This window comes from Canis lupus, chromosome 19, assembly GCF_003254725.2.
Source record: "Canis lupus dingo isolate Sandy chromosome 19, ASM325472v2, whole genome shotgun sequence".
Taxonomy (NCBI): Eukaryota; Metazoa; Chordata; class Mammalia; order Carnivora; family Canidae; genus Canis; species Canis lupus.
In genome coordinates, this window is record NC_064261.1 from 44,877,400 (window position 1) to 44,902,208 (window position 24,809).

A 24,809-nucleotide genomic window follows, 5' to 3' on the forward strand; every position below is an offset into this window, starting at 1 on the left:
TAGAAACCACAGTTACACTGTCATTTTTTTAGAAATTTACTTTTCTAGAACCATTGACTTCACAAAGCCATTATACCTATGTTTCAAAAAATGTTTCAATCAAGAGGCCATGAAAAGAAATGTTGCTGTCAAACACCTCCTATACCTCTACCTGCCATGGGCAAATAATGATAAAATTCTAATCTACTAAATGATGGATAAATTCTTAATTTACCACCTTCTTCAACCAAAACCATTACCCAGTATATATTCAAGATCATGTCTTGCCTGTTGATTATTTCCAGTTCCTTCTCCCTTGTTAGTTCTCTTTTAAAAAAAAAAAATAAATAAAAAATAACACTCAGAATCTACTATAGATACTATTAAAGTGTCTCACTCTCTTTGCAACCTAATTCTTCCCTAAGGAATTTCCTGGCCTAACTATGGGTGTTGCAAAAACTAACTTCTGTTATTACTTGCCTTGATCCCAGAAGTCATATTTGCATACACAAATAAGATGCATTATATGTGCTAACCACTATTCTCAGCACTCTGCATGTATCATCACTATTCCTCACCATACAATCTAGCTAAGGATTTATTCACTTTTATATATAAGGATCATTGGAAAGGATAGGTAATTTCTCCAGATTAACTAGCTAGTAAGTAGCAGATCCAAGATTCAAATTAAGGTCAGTTTGCCTCAAAAGACTATCCTGTCCCCACTTAATCACACAGCTCCAGAAAAAACAAACACATTCTACTCTGCATATATAGATAAGGCTGAAAATAATGTATACACATCAATCACAAACACATACATGATCTGTATCCTGCAATAAATATCTATTACTTTTGTTGTGCATCACTTGTTTATATATGTTATATGTAGATAAGGGAATCTATTTAGGAAAACAAAACTCACTACAATGATAAACAGCTTGAGATCTTTAAAATCCAGATTTAGGGATCCCTGGGTGGCGCAGCGGTTTGGCGCCTGCCTTTGGCCCAGGGCGCAATCCTGGAGACCCGGGATCGAATCCCACGTTGGGCTCCCGGTGCATGGAGCCTGCTTCTCCCTCTGCCTGTGTCTCTCTCTCTCTCTCTCTCTCTCTCGAATAAATAAATAAAATATTAAAAAAAAATAAAATAAAATAAAAAAATAAAATAAAATCCAGATTTAAAATGATATATAATAGGCTATTTTCTTCCATTTTATATTGTGAATGGCTCCAATTAATGCTAGAAATGTAGTATTTCTCATAAAAAACTTAGAAAACTTCCTTCGATCAAAGTTTAATTCAGTAAACCTTTATATTTTAAACCAGCAGAGTTTTTCAACTTCAAAAATGTGTATTTTAGCAATAGAATAAACATGTCACCTGACTTATTTTTAAACCAGCTATGAAAATTTATTATGAAAATATCATCCCTGTCTCTAGTATAAAAGACTGATTGAAATGTAAATTTCCATACGATTTTTGATAGCCACAGTAAATATAAAATATGGAGGTATTAAGAGCATTATCTACTTTTGTAAACACTTGGAAGACTTTAATTTTAAAAAGGCTTTGTGTCTTTCACAAGGTAACCATAGTAATGCAATAGGAAAAATGGAATTTCTGCCATTATTTCATTGCATTCTTTCCGATTTTATACATTTGATTTATGCTTTTACAAGGATTGCTTTATCAATGAATTTCAATACATAACTTGAAGGCAAAAGTTTGAATTCCAATGGTTTTCTCCATCAACTTCGTCTTTTAAATGTTTAGAACATAAATTAGGCTAAAATTATTTTCTTGAATTTTTACTATGCTTATACAAGCATGCTGTTTCTCGGTATTCCAATTATGTCCTTTTGAATTTTTTAGTCCATGCTGTGGTATAAGTGTCCCATATGTTCAAGTTAATTGTATTTCTACAAGGAAAAATATGCCAAATCCAGAGAAAGAATGACATCTATAAATTTATATATGTAATTGAAAGTATAAATAAATTGATCATTAGGACTCTACTCTTTTCCAACATTAGTTTGTATCTCAATTTTACAATCTGGTTTTTAGTGGAAGAAGGTCAGGTAAAATTGGAGTCAACTGCAAATAAATTAAGAAATACTATGCTAGGTAACCATGGTATAGATTTGCATAGTTGACGTCAATAACTAGGGACTTTACTCTTTGAAAATGTCATAATTATTTTTGAGCCTAAAAATGGCAGAATTCTAATTCTGATACTGAACTCTGGTATTACATTTGTGCCAAATTCTGATATTAAATATTAAATTCTAGAAATAAGTTTTAATCAAACAAAAGCAAACAGTTGCTAGCAGTTTCATTCAGAGTTCATTTGTATTCAGTTGGCTTACTTACACAAAATGGAATGAAATGGTATATTCTTTTCCTTCTCCAAGGTGCCTCCTTCCTATTATAGTGAGTTTTTCTATGAGGTACATCATCAAGAACACATGAGACAAATGGAGGGAAAAATACATTCTAAGAGTGAACATAATTTAATTCAAAGGAAAGCCAACAGCAATTTATTGATGCTCTAATTTCTAAGAATGGAATATTAAATAGATGAAAAAATGATTTCTGAAATAAAACCTTGGGAAACCAAAGGTTCAAAGAAAATGGTAGTAATTGCTGAAAGAACTTTATTATTGTTGATTTCATCTAAAAAATTGTCTAGCAGGTATTCATTAACATGGTCCATTTATACTCATATGAGAGGGCAGCTGAAAATACCAGATAACTGGGAATGACTCCTCTATTTGGGGAAAGGGGAAAATATGTACCTCTATATTGAATTTCAGTATAGGAGCATATGGAAACTTGAAATATTTTCTCATTTCACTTTGATTTAGTCCTAGAATTTATGGCTCTGTGACTCAGTGGTTGTCGGCTAAACTCTTCCAGTGACCAGATGGAAGCAGAATCCCTTTTCTGCTCAAGTTAGAAGAAAAAGAAAATTTGCCAGTCAACATGCACACATATATATGTCACAAGGCATTTTGCTGGATACTTTGAGGCCTACCACAGAATAAGGCATGATACTAGTCCTGAGGAAGTCAAAGTATATGCCCGGAGACAATTAATCCCTGTAGTGCAGGATACTGACTCTAAATACACCAGAACAACGTTAGCAGTGGCTTAAATTGTTACCTCCCTGAATTCAAAGAAAAGAAATCTTGTTTAATTTCTATTTCTTTATCGATAAAAATGTTGTGTATTTGTATTGCTTCTCTTAAGAGTTACTTGTTCATACTCTTGCCTGTGTTTGTGCTGGGCTGTTTGTCTTTTTGTTACTGTATTATGAGACTTCCTTATGTATTATGAATAGTAAACCTTTGTCTTTTGTAAAAAAATTAAATAAATAAATACACCAGAACACATTCAGGTACTCAAATTACTGGATTTCTTAACAGCATTTCAAACTCTTAATTACTCTGTTCATTGGAATGCTTGGATATATGCTTTTGGTTGTATTCAATTTTGTTTTCAGGCAACCGGTATATTTTTTTTTTTTATTTACACAGCTTCTATTTCCTCCCCAAAGTCTATTTTTAACACAAGGTCTTCTGCACTTCAAAATCTTGTATCCTTTCTATGCTTGGATGTCTCCCTATGAATATCATACAGTCAACTTGAATTCAGTATTTCTAACACGGAAATCATGATCTTCTGCATAAGTCTGCTCCCTGTCCCAGAGTTGATATCTTTGCAAATATTATAAACGTTAACCCATTTTCCCACCTGAAAATATGGTCATTATCTCTGACAACTCCTCTCTTCCTTTAGATATGCTGTCAACCACTATATTATCTGAATTCTCTATCTCCCCTGTCAGAGCCTTGGTTCAGGTCATCTTTCCTCACTTAGATTAATGAAAATGCCATCTCAATTGATTTTTCTACAAAGCAACTAAGAGTAATTTTTCTAAAACAGACATTTGATAAACTCACTCTTCTACCTAAATTCAGTCAATGACTGCAAATCTTTCAGGATAAAAGGAGTATCCATATCAATGACGTGCATGGTTCTCTATGATCTCTGCCCTGCCTTATCTCTTGTTCTTACCTTTCACTTTAAAGTTAAAGTGCACTAACCTATGCATTCTCCATGTTCTTGTTCAACACAGATTCTTTGCATAAATTATTCCCTACCCTTGTAAGTCTTTGCTCCTATTCTCTCTTCCGCTTGACAAATTCCTATTCATCATTCCAGTGTATAGTGTTCTATAACTTCCATGGTCCTTGTGAGCATTCCCTTCCCCTACCTGCTTCTCAGACTAGAAAAGGCTGGGCCTTGGGGGGGAAGCGAAATGCAGATCATTGGAAGGAAAATGGGGAGGATACTGAACAAGGCCTGGCCAAAGGAAGCATCATGGACAGTGGGGACTGGGAGTGAGCCTGACCTGGTAACCTGGACAGAGTGCGGCAAACCTGTTCCAGGGCTTAATTTGCAAGGCTCTGTTCTAAGAGCTTCTTATGTATAAATCATTAGCTTATCCCAAATATCCTACTCTCTTTCACAATTTATAGATATGGGAGATAAAATTGGATGAGTAGCGATAAATTCAGGATTTAAAATCATTTGTTTGACCTCATGCTTGTCCTGGGTCTACATGATTAGGAAGTTCCTAAAATTACATACTGAGAATGTGGGCTCATTACCATTGAATTGTTCCTGAAAAACAAAGAAAAATAGCGTAATCTTCTCTCTTAGACATCCTTAGGGAACAAGTGGTGCTCTTTAAAAACCACAATGAGCATAAAGATACAATTCTCATAAAATTTGAACAGGAAAGGAGATATTAAATGACAATAGATGAGAAAAGCATCTTGTTACTTCTTTTCTGGGCCTCACATTTCTGCAGATGATTACATCTCATCTCTGCCTTTTATTTTTCTTGGTGAATAATTTTTCATAGACTTTTTTCTGCACACTCATCATCTTTGATATTCCTTCTGATAGTTCTTTCTTTTTTTTTTTTAATTCCTAAGTCCGTTTCAGCAGATTGGATAAGTAAAACAACACTACTCAAAGTTTTCCATTCTACAACACTTTAAGAAACAATGTTTGATTATTTAAGACTAGCATTGGCACATGCGGGAATGATTGTCTACAATGGCCTATGGACTCTACATACCTGGGTTTGCACCATGCAAACTGTCTCTTTCTTGTGCGTAGTTTATTTTTTCCTACAGAAGATTATTATGTCATATTATTTCCATTGAGTATAATTGTCTGCAACTATACTATTTACCATGGAACCTAACTTACGTTAAGATCTTTCTCATCATTTGAAAAACTGCATAACGAATAAAGACTAATTTGTACAAATTTATTTAATCTTCACAATGAATTTATAATGTATTATTGCCCCCACTTTGAAGTTGAGGAGACTAAATCTTAGCAGTTATAACTTGCCATTACCATGCTCTTGGAACTGTGATTTGAATCGGGTCTCAGTTCTCTACAGATTAGAATGGACTGCCTTAAACAATGACCACCTCCTCAATTGTCCTTATTTGCTTAATAATGTTAATGCTGCTACAATGTTAAAAAATAAACACATATTGAAGTCCTAAATGTCATATACAAGCCCAGGACCAAGGTCTGTTGTAAATATTGTAAAAATTATTGATCCAATGTTATAGTGACTCAGTTACTGTCAAATTCTAGGGAAAAATTAGATGTAGCTTATATATTCTTCTATTCATTTTGTACTATAAATTGAGTAGCTTCCAGTTTACAAACAAAAATTTTGTTTATAGATTGAAATAAATAAGATAGTCCTTAAGCTACATATGTTCCCACCTTTTGAAAAAGGAAATATTCCTTATATCTAAATCTTGTTCTTTATAAATCTATAATTCACAAATGCCCTTTGAGATATATATCCATATTTTAAATCTGAGAACACAACTCAAGGTCTATTTGTATACATGTTTTAGGTCAATTTTATTAATTTCTTCCCCTCTCTATTGAAGTTAAGACTCAGTATAACCCTGAAAAAAAGGCAAACTGATACTAAAAAAGTTTAAAGTATTAGTATAATATTGCCAAAATAAAGTCAGAATCTAGCACAGGGTATTTTGATGTTTAAAACATAAATATGAATGTGTAATAAAGTAATAATGTCAAAGAAATACATAAAATCATCAAATAGTCACGATATAAAACAGAAATTAAACATTATTCTCAATTATTGGAATTATTATATAAAAATAATTCTGCAACCAAAACCAAAATATACCTTGTATTCTTGCTTTAAACTTTACATTGTATTTTAATCAAGATTTTTAATTCCACATTATTAATTCTGGCTCAGCATTCTGGGTGCTTTAAATTATTAATGGATGGCAGTGGGCAAATGAAAGCTCAGAACTCTGAACACTAGAAACTTCACCAAAAATATAGCTGTACACAGTCAAATTTCAATCTTCATTTTGCAATTTAAGAAGACAATGAAGACATAATACATCAATTCCCCCCCACACACCATTTCTTAGCAGACAAATTGAAGGAACCTCAATAATTTAGCAGCTGGAGAGATTCAATTATGAGGGAAGATTAAGAAACTAAATATGTATAACTTGGTTTAGTCACAACAACTGAGAGGGGACATGGATGACTGTTGTCATATTTGAATGAGATATTCAAAGATACAAATTAATGGTTTACCGCACAGTAATAAATAGGCAATAGCAATTAAAGGAGACATTCAGACAAAAAATCAATAATAAGTAATTTTATGAAAAATTTTTGTGTGTGTTGTAGAACTAGACTTCTAAAAAATAAAAACTGATTGATATAACATTCTGGCATGGATCAAGCTTTCTTACTTTCAAAGGCAGCCAGTTTTATAAATAAGTATATATGTATATTTTTTTCTTTTTGGTAATCGACATGCTTAAACATTACACATAACGGTTTTCCACTTTGACTGTTATATTAAAATATTTAACATGGCATTCTTTCAAGATTAAAAGTTTGTAGTTAATACAACTTGGCCAATTCTTTTTTACTTTATTTTAGTTATCCAAAAATAAATACAGTAATCAGCATAAAATTTGTCAGCCCTCACACTTAAGCTTAAAAATGAAGGTGTGCTTGCTGGACTATTAGCTAATGGTATGTAAACTAAGGATCATAAAACACAGTAAGTCACCGAATTAATCCAGCATTTCTTTCTCAGAGGTATTAGCTTCAATCTCATTTGCTCTTTTAGTGTTCTGGAAAAGGGTGGTAAATATGACGCTTGTTACATTTGACATGTGTTTAGGGATGATGATTTATTTTAAAAAATAGGTTACCTAAAAAAGTCTTGGAAAGTAAGGATAGAAATTGAAATGTGGGGATGCCTGGGTTGCTCAGCAGTTGAGCGTCTGCCTTTGGCCCAGGCAGATGTGATCCTGAAGTCCCAGGATCAAGTCCCACATTGGGCTCCCCTCAGGGAACCTGCTTCTCCCTCTGCCTGTGTCGCTGCCTCTCTCTCTGTGTCTCTCATGAATAAATAAATAAAATCTTTTAAAAAAGAAATTGAAATATGAAAAGAAACAATGTATTAAAATGCTTCTCATAAAAGATGATAGCAAAATTGGTAATGCAATACAGGGCTTAGCTACCTGGTTACTTCCTAGATCCCTTAAGCTTTATTGGTAATGTTGCATGTATACACAACTCAGGCTGTGTCAGTTTGTTCTAGCTGCCTGAACATCAAATATGCTTGGGGAAAAAAAAAATCAAGAATCAATAAGACTACAGAACTAAGGATTTTCTTCTACAAGAAACAATTGGTACAATTTACATAAAAGTGGCTACAAATGGCACTCAAAACCAGTAGAAGATTAAATGACAAAAACCCGAACATCGCCAAATGTGGTGAAGAGGTATAATACTGCTACATAGAATGACTATAATTTATCTCTTAGAGGAGTAGGTGCTGCTTCTCTGCAGAAATGCTTAAAGGTCAGTAGCCTCATGAAAACATTCTTACTTTGTGCCTACATTCTCAAATGCATTCAAACTTTTCATAGGGGGTTACAGCAGTTTTCATTCACTCAAGGGGTGCCTCCATGGGGTTTGGAACCCCCATAGAGCTGGAAAAACCATGGCGAGCAAGACAAATGAGAATGTGTACTCACACAGTTCCCTGCCTAGTGGGGAGTTCAGACAATTACACAAGGGATAACAATAAGAAATGATGAGCATGGCATCGGGTGCTGGAAAACCTATAGCAAGCTAGCCTTGTGAATCCAAAGATCAAGGAAGGCCTTCCTGGAAAAAAAAAAAAATGTTGGTAAAATAGAAACCAAAAGGGATCACTGGCTCTTCAAGTGAGACCTAGTATAAAATCTGTTAGAATACTACATACACACAGGAAAGAAAAGAAAAGAAAAAAGAAGAAAAGAAAAGAAAAGAAAAGAAAAGAAAAGAAAAGAAAAGAAAAGAAAAGAAAAGAAAAGAAAAGAGAAAAGAAAAAAAGAAAAAAAAAGAAAAGAAAAGAAAAGAAAAGAAAAGAAAAAAGAAAAGAAAAGAAAAAACAACAACAAAAAAGATGTTTGAATCTAATTTTGTTTCTGAAGATTTAACCAGTTAGGTCAATCAGATAATAAATGGCTTATTTATTAGATACACTTATCTCTGAGCTTTAATAGCTAGAAGATTTCCATACTCTAAAGAACCTCTTTCTTTAATTTCTCTGATTACTTCCCTGAGCTAGATCATATTCTAATTAGAAAGTATTCAGTAACAAACACAATATGTTTGTGCCCACACAACAGATCTTTTCCAGGTTAGGAAAATTTGAGAAAGAAAAGAAAAGAAATTACTCAAAAAAGCTTAGGGCATTAACTTGCAAGAGTGAATCACAAAGTTTAGGTGCATGAAATTCTCTAAGGTGCTTAATTAAAAAAAAAAATGGGATTTCTGCACCCACACCACTCATACTGAAATTCTGATTCAGGAGATCTGGGGCTGGGCTCAATCCTTTGTACTTTTCACTAGAACCCAGAGTTATTTTGATGCATGTGTTCCAAATCCATACGATGAGACATTAGAGGTCGTGCTACATATAAAGATAGAAGCTGTTATTGGGGACAGCAGAGATAATTCACTTGCTTCTCCTTTCCTTCATCAAAGTCCTATGCAAGTCACAGGAAGAGAAGAGGCTTCTCTGTACATACCCTAAATCCTATTCATAGGAAAGAAGAGAGAAAGAACAGTACTTCCCAAGCCTGGCTGCACATCAGAATCACCTGGGGAGCTAAAAAGCAGACTCATTCGGGCCCTATCCCTGGAGACTGATTGCTTTGGGTAGGTTCTTGGCAGTATTTTAAGTCCCCTTGCTGATTTTAATATGCATGGTGTTGAGGGTGAGGGGCAAAGCACAGGCCAAAGGTAAGGGAAACTATCAGCATTCGCTACATGATAGTTTCTTTGCCAAAAGCTCTAATTTGTTTAATATCCACATCATTTATGATATTAATAGTAAACCTAAAGGTTGATGACTCAAAGGTACAAAGAGAGAGTCAGGATTACAATTTGGAGCTGCTTAATTTAATGTTCATGTTTATTTTTAGCTTGTTTTGTTTCTAACCCCAAGACAAACTACTTTTGATTTTTAAAAAATAGTTAGCCTGCAATCTGCTACAACCCTAGATCACCTCTCTGGTGCTAAGTTATGGTTTTGCATGCTGGTATGGTCTACCAGTCAAAATTTCCTGTTTTAAAGATGTTATATAATTTTCTGTTGCATAGTGCTTGGCATGTACTCAGTAATGTCAGATTTTTAAGTGGCATCTTTAGTAGCGTTTTTTTTTTTTTTTTTGGCAAGAATATGGATATTTGTTGTATTTTGAACTTAGTTGCATTCTATAAATGTTACAAATAGAAAAATGAAACTGTTGACACTAGGGATGGCAAAAACTAAAGCAAAGATAGCATTATTAGGCAGGCCGGATAAAGAATATTCTTAGTCTCCAGTGCACATTTCTTTGACATTAATTTATTGTACGTTATGGAAACTGCCAAGAAAAACAGTAAACCAAAGAATACACATAATATTGTGGAACTATATGCAACTGATGTTTGGGTCTAATGTGTGGTTTAGTATGTGAAGAACTAAAGAGAACTTTGAAGTTATTGCTTTAAACATGATTTCCCTGCAACCTAAAGGTAAACTACTCTCGTCCATCTAACTTTTGATAAGAACACAGCTTGCTAGGGAAATGTTAATCAAGAAAAATAGCAGTTATTAAATTTCTACTGATATTAAAAAACAACAGAAAGATATCATCACCGTCAACATTATTGCAACATTCTACTCAAGTCCCTTGCAAAGGCTAGTATTTGTTGCCTGTCTTCACCAGTGGACTGTAAACTCATAAGCCCAGATAACCTGTCTATTCTATTCAATTCCATATTCCCAGTGCCTAAAGCAGCACTTATCACAGAGCATGTGCTCTGAAAATATTCAACCAACAAATAAAGGAAAACATGGAGGAAGCATTATCTTTGATGTTAAAATTTATTTTTTCCCAAAATTGCAACCTCAAGTGGCCTAAAAGAATACATTGAGCTAAAAATTCTTCAGAAATGTATTCTAATTTTTATTTTAATCTAAGACATGATGCACATACATATGGTAAAATTATACCATAGCTTGAGATAGTTTTTGTTTGCCAAATCCCCTTATAGAAGTCTATTACTAAACTTTCAGACATTTGACTCTCACACACCTCTTAAGGTCATATCCCATAACAAGGAAAGACAGTCTCTTCTTCTGGGGGTCTGACAACCGTAAAGCTGGTGAAAAACTCTTGAAATACTGGCAACAGACTTCATAATGGGAGTAAATAAAATAAGTGTATTATCGGTTGTGTGATACAGAACACTATTAAGATAGATTCTGGAGTTACCAACATGTGAACACGGGTACTTAGAGAACACTGCAAAGGGTTTGGACACGAAAATAAAACTAACTGATAGAGAGAGTCTAATAGCTTTTAAGGAGAACTTGTGCCTGATGCCAAAAGAACTAGAATTTTCTCAGGGAGTTATGGGTTCCATTTGAGCCATTGAGAATAAAAGAAGAAAAAAATCTAATAAGGTATCTGAGATGCATTTACAAAGTGTACTCCCTAACTCCTACTGTTTCAAACCTTCTCCTCCTCCCGACTTTCCTAGTCATGGCATCAGCAGCTAAGATTGAAATTTTGACGTCAGGGTACCTGAGTGGCTCAGTCAGTTAAGCATCTGCCATTGGCTCAAATCATGATCCTAGGGATTTGAGATCGAGCCCACATCAGGCTCCCTGCTCAATGGGGAGTCTGCTTCTCCCCCCTCCCACTCCTACTTTCCCATGCTTGTGCTTTCTGTCAAATAAATAAATACAATCTTTAAAAATTAATTTTATTGTCCACACTATGCCCTGGTGTGCTTTACCCTTCTCTATGTGATGGATTCTATCACAAGAGAAAATCCACATGCCACCATTTCTAGGACGCCACCACTTTGGAGTCACAGTACAAATAATTCACTCCATTCTTATTCCCCTTCACTTATAGAGTCCAGGTTCACATCCTGATTCTATCACTTGTAACCTTGACATCCTTATGAAAGTATCTATACTCTTGAATTCCCTAAGAACATGCCTAACTGAATTGTGAGGATTACAGGCATTTAAAAAAAAATTATTTATTTGTTCCGGAGAGATACAGAGAGAGAGAGAATGGCAGAGACACAGGTAGAGGGAGAAGCAGGCTCCATGCAGGCAGCCTGACGTGGGACTAGATCCCAGGACTGCAGGATCACACCCTGGGCCGAAGGCAGGCACTAAACCACTGAGCCACCCAGGTATCCCAATTATAGGCATTAATTCAAGAAAAATACTTACAGCAGGGCCTGGAAGCTAGGTATTTAATAAATAATATTTTAAAAAATAATCTACAGTCTCCTTCATATTACATTGCCCTATAATTTTTACCATGTAAGATAGTCTTTCCATGCTAGACTGTAATGTTGGAAAAGGCAATGTTTTTTTTAATTAGATTTCTAGTATTCAGAATACCTAGTATAGTTCAATTTTCAACATTTATTGAATGCCTATTATTTATATAATTTGGTACCTTACCTGGATTTATAAAAAGATAAATTGCCCCAATCATCAAGTAGCTTATAATGTATTTGGGGAAGTAAACCATACATAGAAAATTAGGAATTAGGCTGCTTTCACGATCCAAAGCCAAATGAGTTCTATGACCAAAGACAACGTGAAATGTGAAAGGTCAAGGCAGGCATAATCCTTGAGGACAGAAAAAATAGTTCTTCTTGTACAGAAGAACTTGGAAGGGGTGTTAAAATGATGGTATATATTAACCATTAGGTGAGCAACACAGCAGAATGGCACGGAGATAGGGACGGACAGGCCAAGATCAATGTGGCTTAATGATGGTTCTTATAGGAGAACAGTAAATGTCGGGGGTTGCAAATCACAGTTCCTACAGGCAGGTGATGTGAGTCAAGTGGGCCAGGTATAAGGCAGAAAGAGTATGAGGTTATGGCAAGCTAGATGGCCTACTCCCCTGAGTAAAGGAGACCGTAAACTCCCAGTGATGACTATTGTTTCATTGAAACGGGTAACAATATTGCCAGAATACGTGCTTTTTTAAAAAATGAGATCTCTTCTGATTTTCAACATTTTAAAAACCACTCTGTACATCAAACGAATTACACTTGCCAAAGACTGATGGCTTTGGCTGCTAATTGGTAACCTCTGGAAAAGTCTGAATTTGCCATATGCAGGTCTAACTGCCAGGTGAGACATTTATAATTCATATATTAGTAGGAAACCGTCAAAGGTTTTTTGAGAAGTGTTATATACTCAGAAATATTTTAAGCAGATTGTTCCAGGAAACTGTTTGTAAGATGGATTATTGAAAAGAAAAGTCAAGCAAAATGTCCAGTTTGGAAATGAATGTTCAGTAATGCAGGTTAAAGTATTATGGGCAAAACTACAGTGTTAGTTGTGGAACTATAAAGAGAGTGATCTAAGGTTCAAAGCAAACCACTTGAGCCTGTCTCTAATTTTAGCTGATTCAAATTAGCAGAACTTGGGCAGGCAAAAAACTAATTGCTCCCATTTCTCTTATTTCTCCTTTAATCAAGAGATCTACATAAGTGAGCTCATTAAAAGAAAACCCTGTCTCACCAAATGAACCTTGCCATTTTGTGTAATAATTATAGCACAAAAGGAAAGGTTAATCTGATTATACATAATAGGATAAACAGAACATTTTCAACATCTGTGCTAAGTAGTCCTGAATGTTTCTTATATGTCCTCAAATAAGTACAATTACTTATGATTTTCAGTAAAAGTCATCTTTGCACTTAGGCTTTTGAAAATTAGAAGAGTATAAATAAGGAGCTATCATACCCAACGTAAGGACAGACTATCATACTATAGCACGTAAGGTGTTAGAAAAGGGACCTCTTGGCTAAAGATTTTGCAAGCTGTTACAAAGACATCCACGAAAGACAAATACCTGTGCTTACTGTTCAGTGATAAAGCATAATTACCTGGCGTTCCCTCTCCAGGGTGTTAAATTAAAAAGCAATGGTTAATCTATGGCTCATGTTAGTCTGTTTTTATGTATTAATAACACAATGATTATGGGTAATTCTCTTCCTTATGAAATTAAAACTTTCACAGGAACATCGTTCAACTCAGCGATGATTTGCATTACTCCCAATACAGACAGAACACCATTATGGATGCGTGCCAAGGCACTTTGGTTTGCTGGCTCGCTCTCTGAGTTTCAGAGAGATATTATTTTTAATTTTGAAGCCCTTTCATTCAACTCCCACACACCAAACCCTGTCTTGGGTCTCCTGAAATGAATTCGGCAGCCAGAAAAATCAACTAAGATCATCTCATCCTGAATCACATTCTCCCATTTGGCACTTTCCCCAGTGGTGTTGCTGAAGACGTGCGTAGAATAAACCAGGGTGCACGGAATGGGGTGATACTGGCTTCACACCTTGCTCACTTGTAAATGAGCTGGTTATGTTGGTTTTGGGGAGTAACTCAATTTCCTCAAATAATTTTTCCTAAGCTATCCTGCTATACTCTGATGTATGAAAATTCTTTGTTACAAAGGATATTTGAAGTTGCCACTCCTATTCTATCACTTAACATTTCCTCCTTCATATTTTGCCAATTCCTTCCAGTTCTTCAGTGATTCTGATGAGAGATTTTACACATAGCTTACTGGCAGACATTCAGGCTCAGTGAAAAAGAAGCCAAGTTAAGTAGTCCATTTTGATGAGAGAAAATGAAAAATGGTGAACTCAAAGAATTGTTAATATAATGTTCTTGGTGAATAACTTATTTGCATTAATGCTTAGATCAGGAATATTTTTGAAAGTACGTGTAGTGCCGTGACGTGTCGGGATTTTATTCCATTGTGTTTCTGTTCTGTTGCATTTACTAACTTTTCTCTTATTCAAAATGGCATCAGTTAAAATGCTTTATTAACCAGAACTTCTAAAGTTATAACAGTGGTTTTTTAAAAAAAAATCAACTTGAAACACAATACAATGTTTTGAAGTGCCTTCTGAATTATCAAAGAAGTATGTATACTTTCATTATCTAATTCATTTTATTCAGTGTAACACATAAAACCCTCCAGGGTACTTGAATCTGAAATTTAAGCTTTAAACTTTTCTTAAACCCCTTAGAGAACCATGTAAGTTCAATTGCTTCTTGTTCCCTACTGCTACCCAGTTGCAGCCCACCTCTTCATCCCCTAGGCGTTATATAACATGCATAATGCATATTGAGCTTGCATTTTATCTCCCTGTTAAAAATAAGCTTAGTAGTCATCCCAGACTCGATGCCTGAAATTATCTAATTGATATTTTCTTCCCAACATCATTACTGTCCTGTCAGTAGCCTCTTCTCACCACACGCCTTTCTCTATAAGGATCCACCCATGTCTTACCACATCATTAACCATTATCTAGTGTAATGGACTAGATCCCTATATGATCTCTGGCCCTTTGAGCTCCAAATTCATGTTCTCAGTTGCCTATTAGACATAATCACTGAATACCCTCTGATGAGTCAAACTCAAAGGACATAAAATTGAGCCCCTTATACTCTTTCATTTTAAAGCTGCATATTATGGAGTATACTGGTTATGTGGAAGGGTATACATTGTTTAACCATAGCATGTGCTCTTTTGGTAGTTTACCAGATGCAAGCACCAATATAAGCTGCTTCTATGTACTATTTCATTTAATTCTTACATCAACTTATGAGAAAATGCATAAATGCATTAATAACTTCATTTTACAGGGACAACCAAGGCATAGTGGTCAACATTCTGAAAGCCATATTTATGGCAGATGGTTGTGCCAGTATTTAAATAGGTAGTTTGACTCTGGAACTACTATATTTAAACATATTCTTTGCCCTCTATAATCATGAAAACCTGAGCTTGAACCCCAATTTCTACTGTTTATTATGAATAATCAGATTTCTTCATAGAGTTGATGTGAGGAAAGCCCCTTATACAGGGTTATTATCCCTTCCATTCTACCTGACATTTCCCAGTTTTAGCACTAAATGATCTATGTCTTAAGAACCTCCTGAGTCCTGGACAAATCTGGAAGTTAGGACGCTCTGCCTTTACATTTGGGTGGTGTTTAAAGGATTGTTTTTCCTCCTCAAATTCATTTAACTAACACATTGTGGCAATGCTACTTCTGTAAAGTTCTTCCACCAATTCCCTTTAAGAATAACTTTATAGCTGCCATTTAGTGCTCACTGTGTGCCAGGCACTATTCATTAACTCAAATGTTATCTTTATGTCACAGACGAGATACAAAATTTTGGAGAACTGAAGCATCTTTTCCAAGGCTACACATCTTGTAAGCAGTGAAGCAGGAACTGAAATGGAAGTCTATTTGTCTCCAAACAGATTCCATGCTTTTAAGCCTCCCTCCATATTTATCACAGTTCTGCTGAGCTAATCATGACATGTCTGTTCTTAAAATACTTGCTGGCTACCTAAACAATATGACTAGCATTCAAGGCATATTACAATCTCTCCCAACCTACCTGTTAGCTTCATTTTTTTAACTTAGCAGTAATGGACAACATGGATAGATCCAGAAGGTACTATGCCAGATGAAGTAAGTCAGACAGAGAAAGACAAATACCATATGATTTCCTTTAATGTGAAATCTGAAAGTCTAAGAACAAACAAAAAACAGAAACAGACTCAAATATAGAACTGAAAGTCTAAGGAACAAACAACCAAAAAGAAACAGAAACAGACTCAAATATAGAACTGGTGGTTGCGAGACAAAAGAGGGGTGAGGGATGGGTGAAATTGGTGAAGAGGATGAAAAGGTACAAAATTCCATTTGTAAAATAAAAAAGTCATACAAAGAGGGTAGCATAGAGAATATAGCCGATAATACTGTGATAATGTTGTATGGTGACACATGGTAACTACACTTATGATGGTGAGCACTGAGTACAGAAGTGTCAAGTCATTACGTTGTATACCAGATACTAATATGTCAACTATACTTCAGTAAAAAAAAATTAAAGATATTAAAAGGGACTCTTTGTCCCTTACCTGTCTCCCAAATCGAGTCCAGACTCCTTGGGGGGCTCTGCAGGACTCATGACAAACTCTGTTTGCCGTCTCCTTCCTCCTCCTGGCAAACACTGCCCTCCTTTTGTTGGTCGTGTAACACCTCTTGTGATTTCATGCCTCGTCTTTGTTTCTAACACTCCTCTGGCCTCAACCAGTCTTCCCCTCACTCTCCATTTACAGAGCTCCTGCTTTGCCCTCAAACCCCACTCAGATGCCATCTCCCCAGTGAGGTCATAATGAACTGAGACAAGGGTCAGAGCCAGAGAAGGTTGGGGCACAAGGGTCAAGGTACTGGGGCCTTCAGCCGTCACAAAGCTTTAGGGAGACAACTCAGCTCCAAGCCAATAGGTTATTCGTTCTCAGGAAGCTGAACGATGGCCTATGCTTCCAAGCAAGAATGAATCTCTAGGGCAGCCCTGGTGGCCCAGCGGTTTAGCGCCGCCTTCAGCCCAAGGTGTGATCCTGGAGACGCAGGATCGAGTCCCATGTTGGGCTTCCTGCATGGAGCCTGCTTCTCCCTCTCTCACTCTCTAATAAGTAAATAAAATGTTAAAAAAAAGAAAAGAATGAATCTCTAACAGTGATGGAAGAAGACTGAGGGGGCGCCTGGGTGGCTTGGTGGCTCAGTGGTTGAGCGTCTGCCTTCGGCTCAGGGTAGGTCCCTGAGTCCTGGGATCGAGTTCTGCATTGGGCTCCCTGAAGGGAGCCTGCTCTTCCTTCTATGTCTCTGCCTCTCTCTTTGTGTCTCTCATGAATAAATAAAATCTTAAAAAAAAAAAAAAAAAAAAAAACTGAGAAAGGAAAGAAGTTCACCTGGACAAAAAAAAATCTATATCTATCTATATCTATCTATCTACCTATCTATCTATCTATCAGCAAATAGTTGTATTGAAATTTAAGTGTGCTTGAATGAATAAAGTCCAAAATCTTTAGAATAACTCTCAGGGGGATGCCTGGGTGGCTCAGCAGTTGAGCGTCTGCCTTTCACTCAGGGCGGGATCCCAGGGTCCTGGGATTGAATCCCACATGAGGCTCCCTGTGAGGAGCCTGCTTCTCTCTGTGTCTCAGCCTCTCTCTTCCTGGGTCTCTCATGAATAAATAAATAAAATCTTAAAAAAAAAAATAACTCTCACGATCTTTCATGCTATTGCACTTAACTACAATACAATTTTTTCACATGTGTTCTGCATTCCATTCTCAATGGAATATTTATTCTATTCCAACACTGAGGAACAAATGAGGACAATTTGAAGCCTTAATGGCTTTGCTCATGCTATATGTTTTAGGTGGATTTTCTTCTCCACCATTTTAAAATGCTCACATCCTTCAAGAAGGCAGATGACAAAATGCAAAAGATAGACTGTCTCATTCATCTTTGTGTGTTTAGCACGTAGCACTACACAAGGTATGTAGTAAGTTTCAGAAAATACTTCTAGAGTCCAACTAAATGAATTATCTATAGCCAATAAGCAATGACAACGCTAACCCAATACCACAGCTCAATTCCTAGAGTGGTGAGCTTTCCATTAGACCAACTGCCAGAAGCAAGTTTCCTCTGGCAGACTGGAAAAAAAAATCTGTTACATTCCTTATGTCTCAAATTCTTAAACTGAAAACCATCCTAGCTGATCCCTGGAGTTGTTAACAGGAAAAGAATTTAGATTATGATTTTTCAATTCTTTGATATTGCTTCCTAATATCCTATTAGGCTAAGAAAAGTATACATTATCTAAAATCCTCATAACCTTAAAAAATTAAAGGACCTATGATTAATCACCTCCATTATAATCCATTAATCAATTATACTAATATTTAATTCCAATCGCTGCTTAAATGTTTATAATACTGGATCCTATTTCATTCTATCAAATGAATGAAGTCTCTGGAGGCACATCTACAATTACCATAGGCCACTCATGGGAAGTTAGTAGTGTCAGCACTGATACTGAAAATGTAAGGTTTTTCGTTTGTTTGATGTCCTTTAGTGAAAAAATATTTATTCAGTGTCTGCCATGTGTTAGGCACTTTGTTATAATCTGAGGGTATAGAAATGAACCAAGTTGCAGCCTAGCTATGGTGACAAACATGGGAACATCTGATCATTATGCAATGATATGAATGCTATGATAGAGGCAGGTGTAAAATGCCCTAAAAGTATAAGAGGGAGCCTGGCTGATTCACTCAACAGGTATTTACTGAAATCCAACGAAGTGATGTATATTGTTCTAGGTGCCAAATTTTACACTAACTTATTTTTAAATTATAAAATGAAAGTATTCCAACATTTGTGAGAGGCTTTTTTTTTTTTCATTTATAGAAATCTTTGTGTTGCTTCAACCAGGGATTTTGAAATATGGAGGAAAAAGTATGATCTAACTGGATTGGTAGTTCAGGTAACTTTCAGCCTCAATAAAATGTGAAGGTAAAGGACAAAAAAAAAAAGAACCATTTTTTGACCTGTTTTGCAGATATTTCTCAGAATAAACCATCCCCACTCAATAAAATGTTATCTAAAATATAAAGTATATCAGCTCCCAGTTTCTCTAACACCTTGTTTTATTGATAATATCATAGGAACAACATACAACACAGATCTTATCAAGATGCCAGAAAGACCACCTTTTCACAGGCTACTCTTCACAGGGGTCAAATAACCAGCAGGAGGAGCTGGGTTCTGTCTTCAGGAATAACAGGCCCTCAAGGCAGAGCAGGAGTTGTTGAACTCACCCAAGGCTCATGTAAGAGCTACACACACATTTTTAAGGAACTATTTTAAAATAATAAAATAACTGATACAATTTCTGGACTACTTTTTAAAAATATTTTATTTATTTTAGAGAGTACGGGTGCAGGAAGGACCAGAGGCAGAGGGAGAGGGAGAAGCAGGCTCTCCACTGAGCACAGTGCAAAAAGATCACTATTATAAATACTTACGCTTTCTAGAATAAGGCTTAATCGGGAATTATTTAAAGTCATAGGTTTAGATATAAAAGAAAAAATAAAATGTTAAAAAAACTTTCTAGCTCAAGCTGAGAATCACAAACACAGATTTTAGAGGTTGCAGAATTAATCTAGAAGTCATCTTTGAATATAGCTATGAACAGAACAATTGGAGACTCATTTGAGAGCTTTGCGTTGGTAAGCTGACTTGATCTAATGATCACTTTCATCTATATCAATAAACTACCAGCAAAGTCAGGAAAAATTATTCTATTATATCGATTTTTGTCATTAAATTTTCTGTCACATTAAGTTTCAGGAGTAACCTGGGAAATCTATATTTTATGCCATATTTATACCTACTTGATCTACTTGACTGTCGTTGCCAGGATGACTTAGGAATTATTCTTAACCTTTCATCTCTGGTCTTTAGGACAATTACCCTGTCTGTCAATTATCCAAATTTTACCATCTCATGTATTCCTCTGATTTTATCTAGACATTAACACCAACAATAAACTGCACTGAAATGCTTCAGCATCCCAATCTCCTTGGGTGGTCCCTGGCACTACCCACCCATGTATAGTGTGACAACCCAGCCATAGCTGATTTGGCAAGTAGTATACACCTGACCCTAACTAACTCTTTCCAAGGAATATTGAAGTTGGAACCAAGAGAGATGAAGTAACTGGACTAAACCAATGATGAATTTGGCTGGACGGATTAGTTTGGTTATCAAATGTCCAGAAGGAGACCGACATGCAGAGTAAGTCAGATGAAGCCGAACTGTAGAAAAAAAGCACAGAGGAAAGAACAGGTGGAGAGAAAGTAAGATACAGCAAGAATGACTGTAAGAGAGCAGGACCCAGACAGAGAATAGCTGCCCCTGCTCTTGTCCCTGGATTTGGTGGATCTCTGATCTCCATTGAGTTCCTTGCGATACCTCACAATACCTCGGAAGCTTTAAATTAAGATTCTCCTTGACATAGGTGTCAAACTTAGATAAGAATATAAAATCTACAAAAGTTCTTCCTGTCTCTCAGTCACTAAACTCATGGTTTTCTGATTCTCCCTGAGACCTTCCCATCCAGATACCAAGGGACGTATTACTCAGTTCACCTTTCCTTCATTTAAAAACCTGACCCACCCATCATCAGATAGAGCTCAATGTGACTCTAAGCCAACTATGTCTCAAGAGCATTTGCATTTTATTTTTTTTTAAGATTTATTTGAGACAGAGAAAGTACATGCCTGTGCACACAAGTGGGGAAGGAGCAAAGGGAGAGAGAGCATCTAAAGCAGACTCCTCGCTGAGTGGGGAGCCTGACCTGATGTTTGATCCCACAATCCCATGATCATAACCTGAGTGGAAATCATGAGTTAGCTGCTTAACCAAATAAACCATCCAGACACTCCAAGAGCATTTACATTTTAAATGTAGCTAACACACACATATATTCACATACTTTTGGAACTCTGGGGAAAAAAAATGAACTCTAATTAGCTCCTTTGAATTCATAGGATATATAAGATTGCTTACCACACCCACACAAAAAGTTAGGACTGCCAAATTCACTTAAAAACCAAATGCATATGGATGGTGTTTATTTTTAATTTATTATAATTAATGTCAAAAGTAACTTTCTCTGGGAACGTTAATTTTCAATATGATGCCAATTGGAAGTCAGAAAATTTGTAAACAGAAAATTTAAGATTCCTGGGAATCATACAAGTGGTTACTACCTAAATAACATTTTCATTTAATGAAATGTTACTTAAAAATGAAACCACCAAGTTATTATTGGTATAATCATACATTATGATATAATCATACATTATGATTGTACCAAATATAAATCACATAGCGCAAAGCAATTGGCTGTTATCCTGAGCAAGCTACCAATGGCCTGTCTTTATATATTATTGCTGTCACTTGTAAATGGAAATAATGGAACCTACTTCATTATGATATAATTACGATTAAATGAGATCATCTATAACAGTTGCTTGCCCATAATAAGTGGTGTTAACTATTGTTATTAGTATATGTCCTCAAGGTATTGTGGTACACACATAGACAGGTATTAACTTAATTCCATTTGAACATAAAAATAAATCTTACCATTAACACTCTTTTAAAAATGTTTACTATTAATTTTTGTAAAGTCTTTCTAGGCATGAAAGAGAAGTGATGAGTTCTAAAAAGAGGCTAACTCTAATCCAGCTTTTAATTGATTCTGAATCTTCTTGAGGTCCAAAGATCAGTCTGCAAAATAGCCAAGTCATTAAGCTTGTGTATATTTTAAAATATAGTTTTAATTCAATGATAAAGTTATTCATGAAATAAACATACATTTTATGCAAGTGAACACTTCTTTAAATACTTCTCTAAAGTGCATTTGAGGAAATGGTAGGGCTAATGTTCAAGCAATGAGTAGAATATAGCATAATAAATGCTATATCAGTTAAACAGCAATGTTAATGCCAGACCAGGTTCAAATTCAATAAAACTCAGCTGTAATGTAGAAAGCCTTTTTGTGAGCAGTTATTAGTTAAAATGAATTCTTTTATTACCTTAGTAAATTGCCAAATTGCTAGAATAAAGCCACCCAAATAACATTTAATTTTAAATCGAATAGAATGAGATGTCACAATATATTCCTTTTCATTCTATTTTTATATTTCAAATAAACATATTTATATTCTTATAAGTCATTGGGTGAAACTATTTTTAGTGATATATTTATAAATGATAATTTTATTAGTCTTATTCTATGTTTAAAGATCAATCAAGTTATCAATCAGCTATATGCTATGTCTTTTCCCATCCTGGCACCATAGACTATAGAAATTTGGTGCCCAGACATTATTTAGTCATGGTGATTTCCTACCTGATTTGCTGTCTTAAACATCGAGCAGTAACATTTATCGGTGGAGTGCTATAGCCTCCCTACTGTCACTCCCTTGAGCTTACTCCAGGTTCTTTTCCTCATTCTTTGGTCTGCAAGTACCATTATGAACTTACAGAATCATCAATAATTTGAATAAAGTCAGGAGAAAGAGAAAAAAATTAGACCAAAAGTAGCTTAACTCTTAGTGTGAATAACTACACTAAGGCATATGAACTTTGTTTTCTTGCATCTAAGTTTCTCTCAGCTGTATTTGGAACCACTAAATGAGAAATTGTTCCTAATAGGCATCTGTTGCATGAACTGATGGATAGATTGATGAATGTTATTGCTAATGATGACTACTACTCAAAACATGATGTATTCTCTTAATAAGTGGTGTTGCTTCCTTTGCTTCCATGGCAATTGTTTTTAAATTAATCTAGAAGCAGCTTACTTTCCTAGGCAGTTACATTCTTTTGTAAGTATTCAGGTTTTAAAAGAATTGCAGCAAAGTGAGAACTACTTTCAGACTGAGTAGGATAGAGCTCAAATCATCCAGAATATTAGCAGAGGGTGAAATGCAGGTTTGCTTTCCTAAATCAAAATAAGATTAGAAGTATGCAGAATAGTGTCATGGGCATAGACGCATAGAAGACTGATTTAAAAACAGAAACAAAAACATTTGACTTAGAGAAGCAGCTAGACATCTCAACACAAATAATTCCAAGATAACTAAGGCATTTTGATTATTATGATTTTTTGTTTTAGATCTTTTTTTAAGGCATTTCTTCATCAAAGCTTTAGTGCAATAGAATATATTGGACTAGCATGACCCAAATTTGTTTCTGGAATGCCACTCCTGTAATAGTCCACCAAAATGGACAAGTAGATTATTTCGGAAATATTCCTGTTTGTCTCACAATGAACAAAGCAGTTTCCATGCTTTCTTCACTTATAAGAAAAGAGCCTACCTCAAGTACAGCAGAGAACTAGTTCTTGCGTCAAAGACGGCTGTTTCTAAAATAGCTTACCAACAATGTAGAAAGTTTACTTTGTGTACTGGGCTGGAGAGCTAGCCAGGTGCTATTTGTTTGATAGTCAAAGTCAAGGAATCTGAATTCAGGTGGAACTCAGGAGCTCACGTCTGGTGATGGGGATCTGGGTTAGAAATACACACAATTCCTCAACCAGTGTTGGTAAAGCACACATCTCTGGGTAGAACACAGAATAAGGAAAGAAGGTCAGGGGGTTCTCCATAACCTTGCAAAGGCCAACACTTTTTTTTTTTTTTTAACACTTGTAAGATCACTCTCTCACCAGAAAACAGTGTTTGTGCATTCAGCACAGAGCTATAAAGGGGATTAGAAGCACTCCTTAAAATGTTCAACAGCCTCAGCAGCAAAATTGTAGTGCTTAAGTCCTATAATTTGAAGAACAGGTATTTTTATGCCTTTGCAAGCTTTATATTTTATTTCACTTTTGAGACTCACAGATGCTAGTGTTTTAATGAAAATTTCTTTTGCAAAAGTGACAATATATATGTTCCCCCTGTCCCTCCCCAGGGAAATGACTTTGTTTTAATGCTAGAACTCCAGTATGAATACGATGCTTGGTGAGAAATACATCATTTAAAGTAATAAAGGAGAGTTTCTGGAAGGATCAAGAGGAAAATAAACCATATCAGCAACAAAGTTTTAAGTTGCAATTTAAGGTGATCCTCTGACAGGAAGTTGCTTGAAAGGAAGGCCACTGCTCTGCCTATGTTTTTGTCATTTGCAAAAAGCTGAAAAATCTGCTAAAGCCAAGTGGTTTTGGCGGCCTGCAATCTTTCTATAGCATGCTGTGCTCAGTTATGTTCAATGACTAAAAGCAATAATGTTTTGATTCTAGACTAATATGTCTAGCTCTGCAATTGATTGTAAGCCACTTTATGAGACAGTCTGAAATCCTTCCTGTGTCTAGTAGCCTTGATGAGCTCCTTAGCAAAATAAATTAGCAATCTTGAGGCTTCCCCCCCCCTACTTTCCTACTGCCAAGACTTTCTAAATAAACCCTCTGTATTTTCTCCCCCAGCGTGATTCCCAGGTGGGGTTGCAATTCAGAGTGGCTGGTGTTTAATTTGGGTTTAGGTGTTTAGGTGCTCACGCAGTTTTAGTTCTCAGCAATATCTTCTCATTTGTACTTGCTTGACCTGATTTGATTCCATTTTTATTTTCTTAAAGCTCAGAGGTAGGATATAAATGTCAATAAAAATTAACCTCTGGCCAGTACTAACCTCAAATGACCTCTTCTATCTTAATATCCCAGAAAGCAATTTTCTC

General features: G+C 35.6%; 1 protein-coding gene and 1 long non-coding RNA gene across 4 annotated transcripts in view; both read right to left on the reverse strand.

Annotated features, from left to right (window-relative positions):
* Positions 1-16,874, reverse strand: part of LOC118351524 (uncharacterized) — a 106,580-nt gene extending 89,706 nt beyond the window's left edge. For all 3 annotated transcript variants that reach the window (XR_004807082.2, XR_004807083.2, XR_007404018.1), the window contains exon 1: positions 16,637-16,874. This is a non-coding gene — a long non-coding RNA (uncharacterized LOC118351524). The remainder of the gene's footprint in view (positions 1-16,636) is intronic.
* Positions 1-24,809, reverse strand: part of LRP1B (LDL receptor related protein 1B) — a 1,837,374-nt gene that overhangs the window by 1,387,013 nt on the left and 425,552 nt on the right. The window lies entirely within an intron of this gene.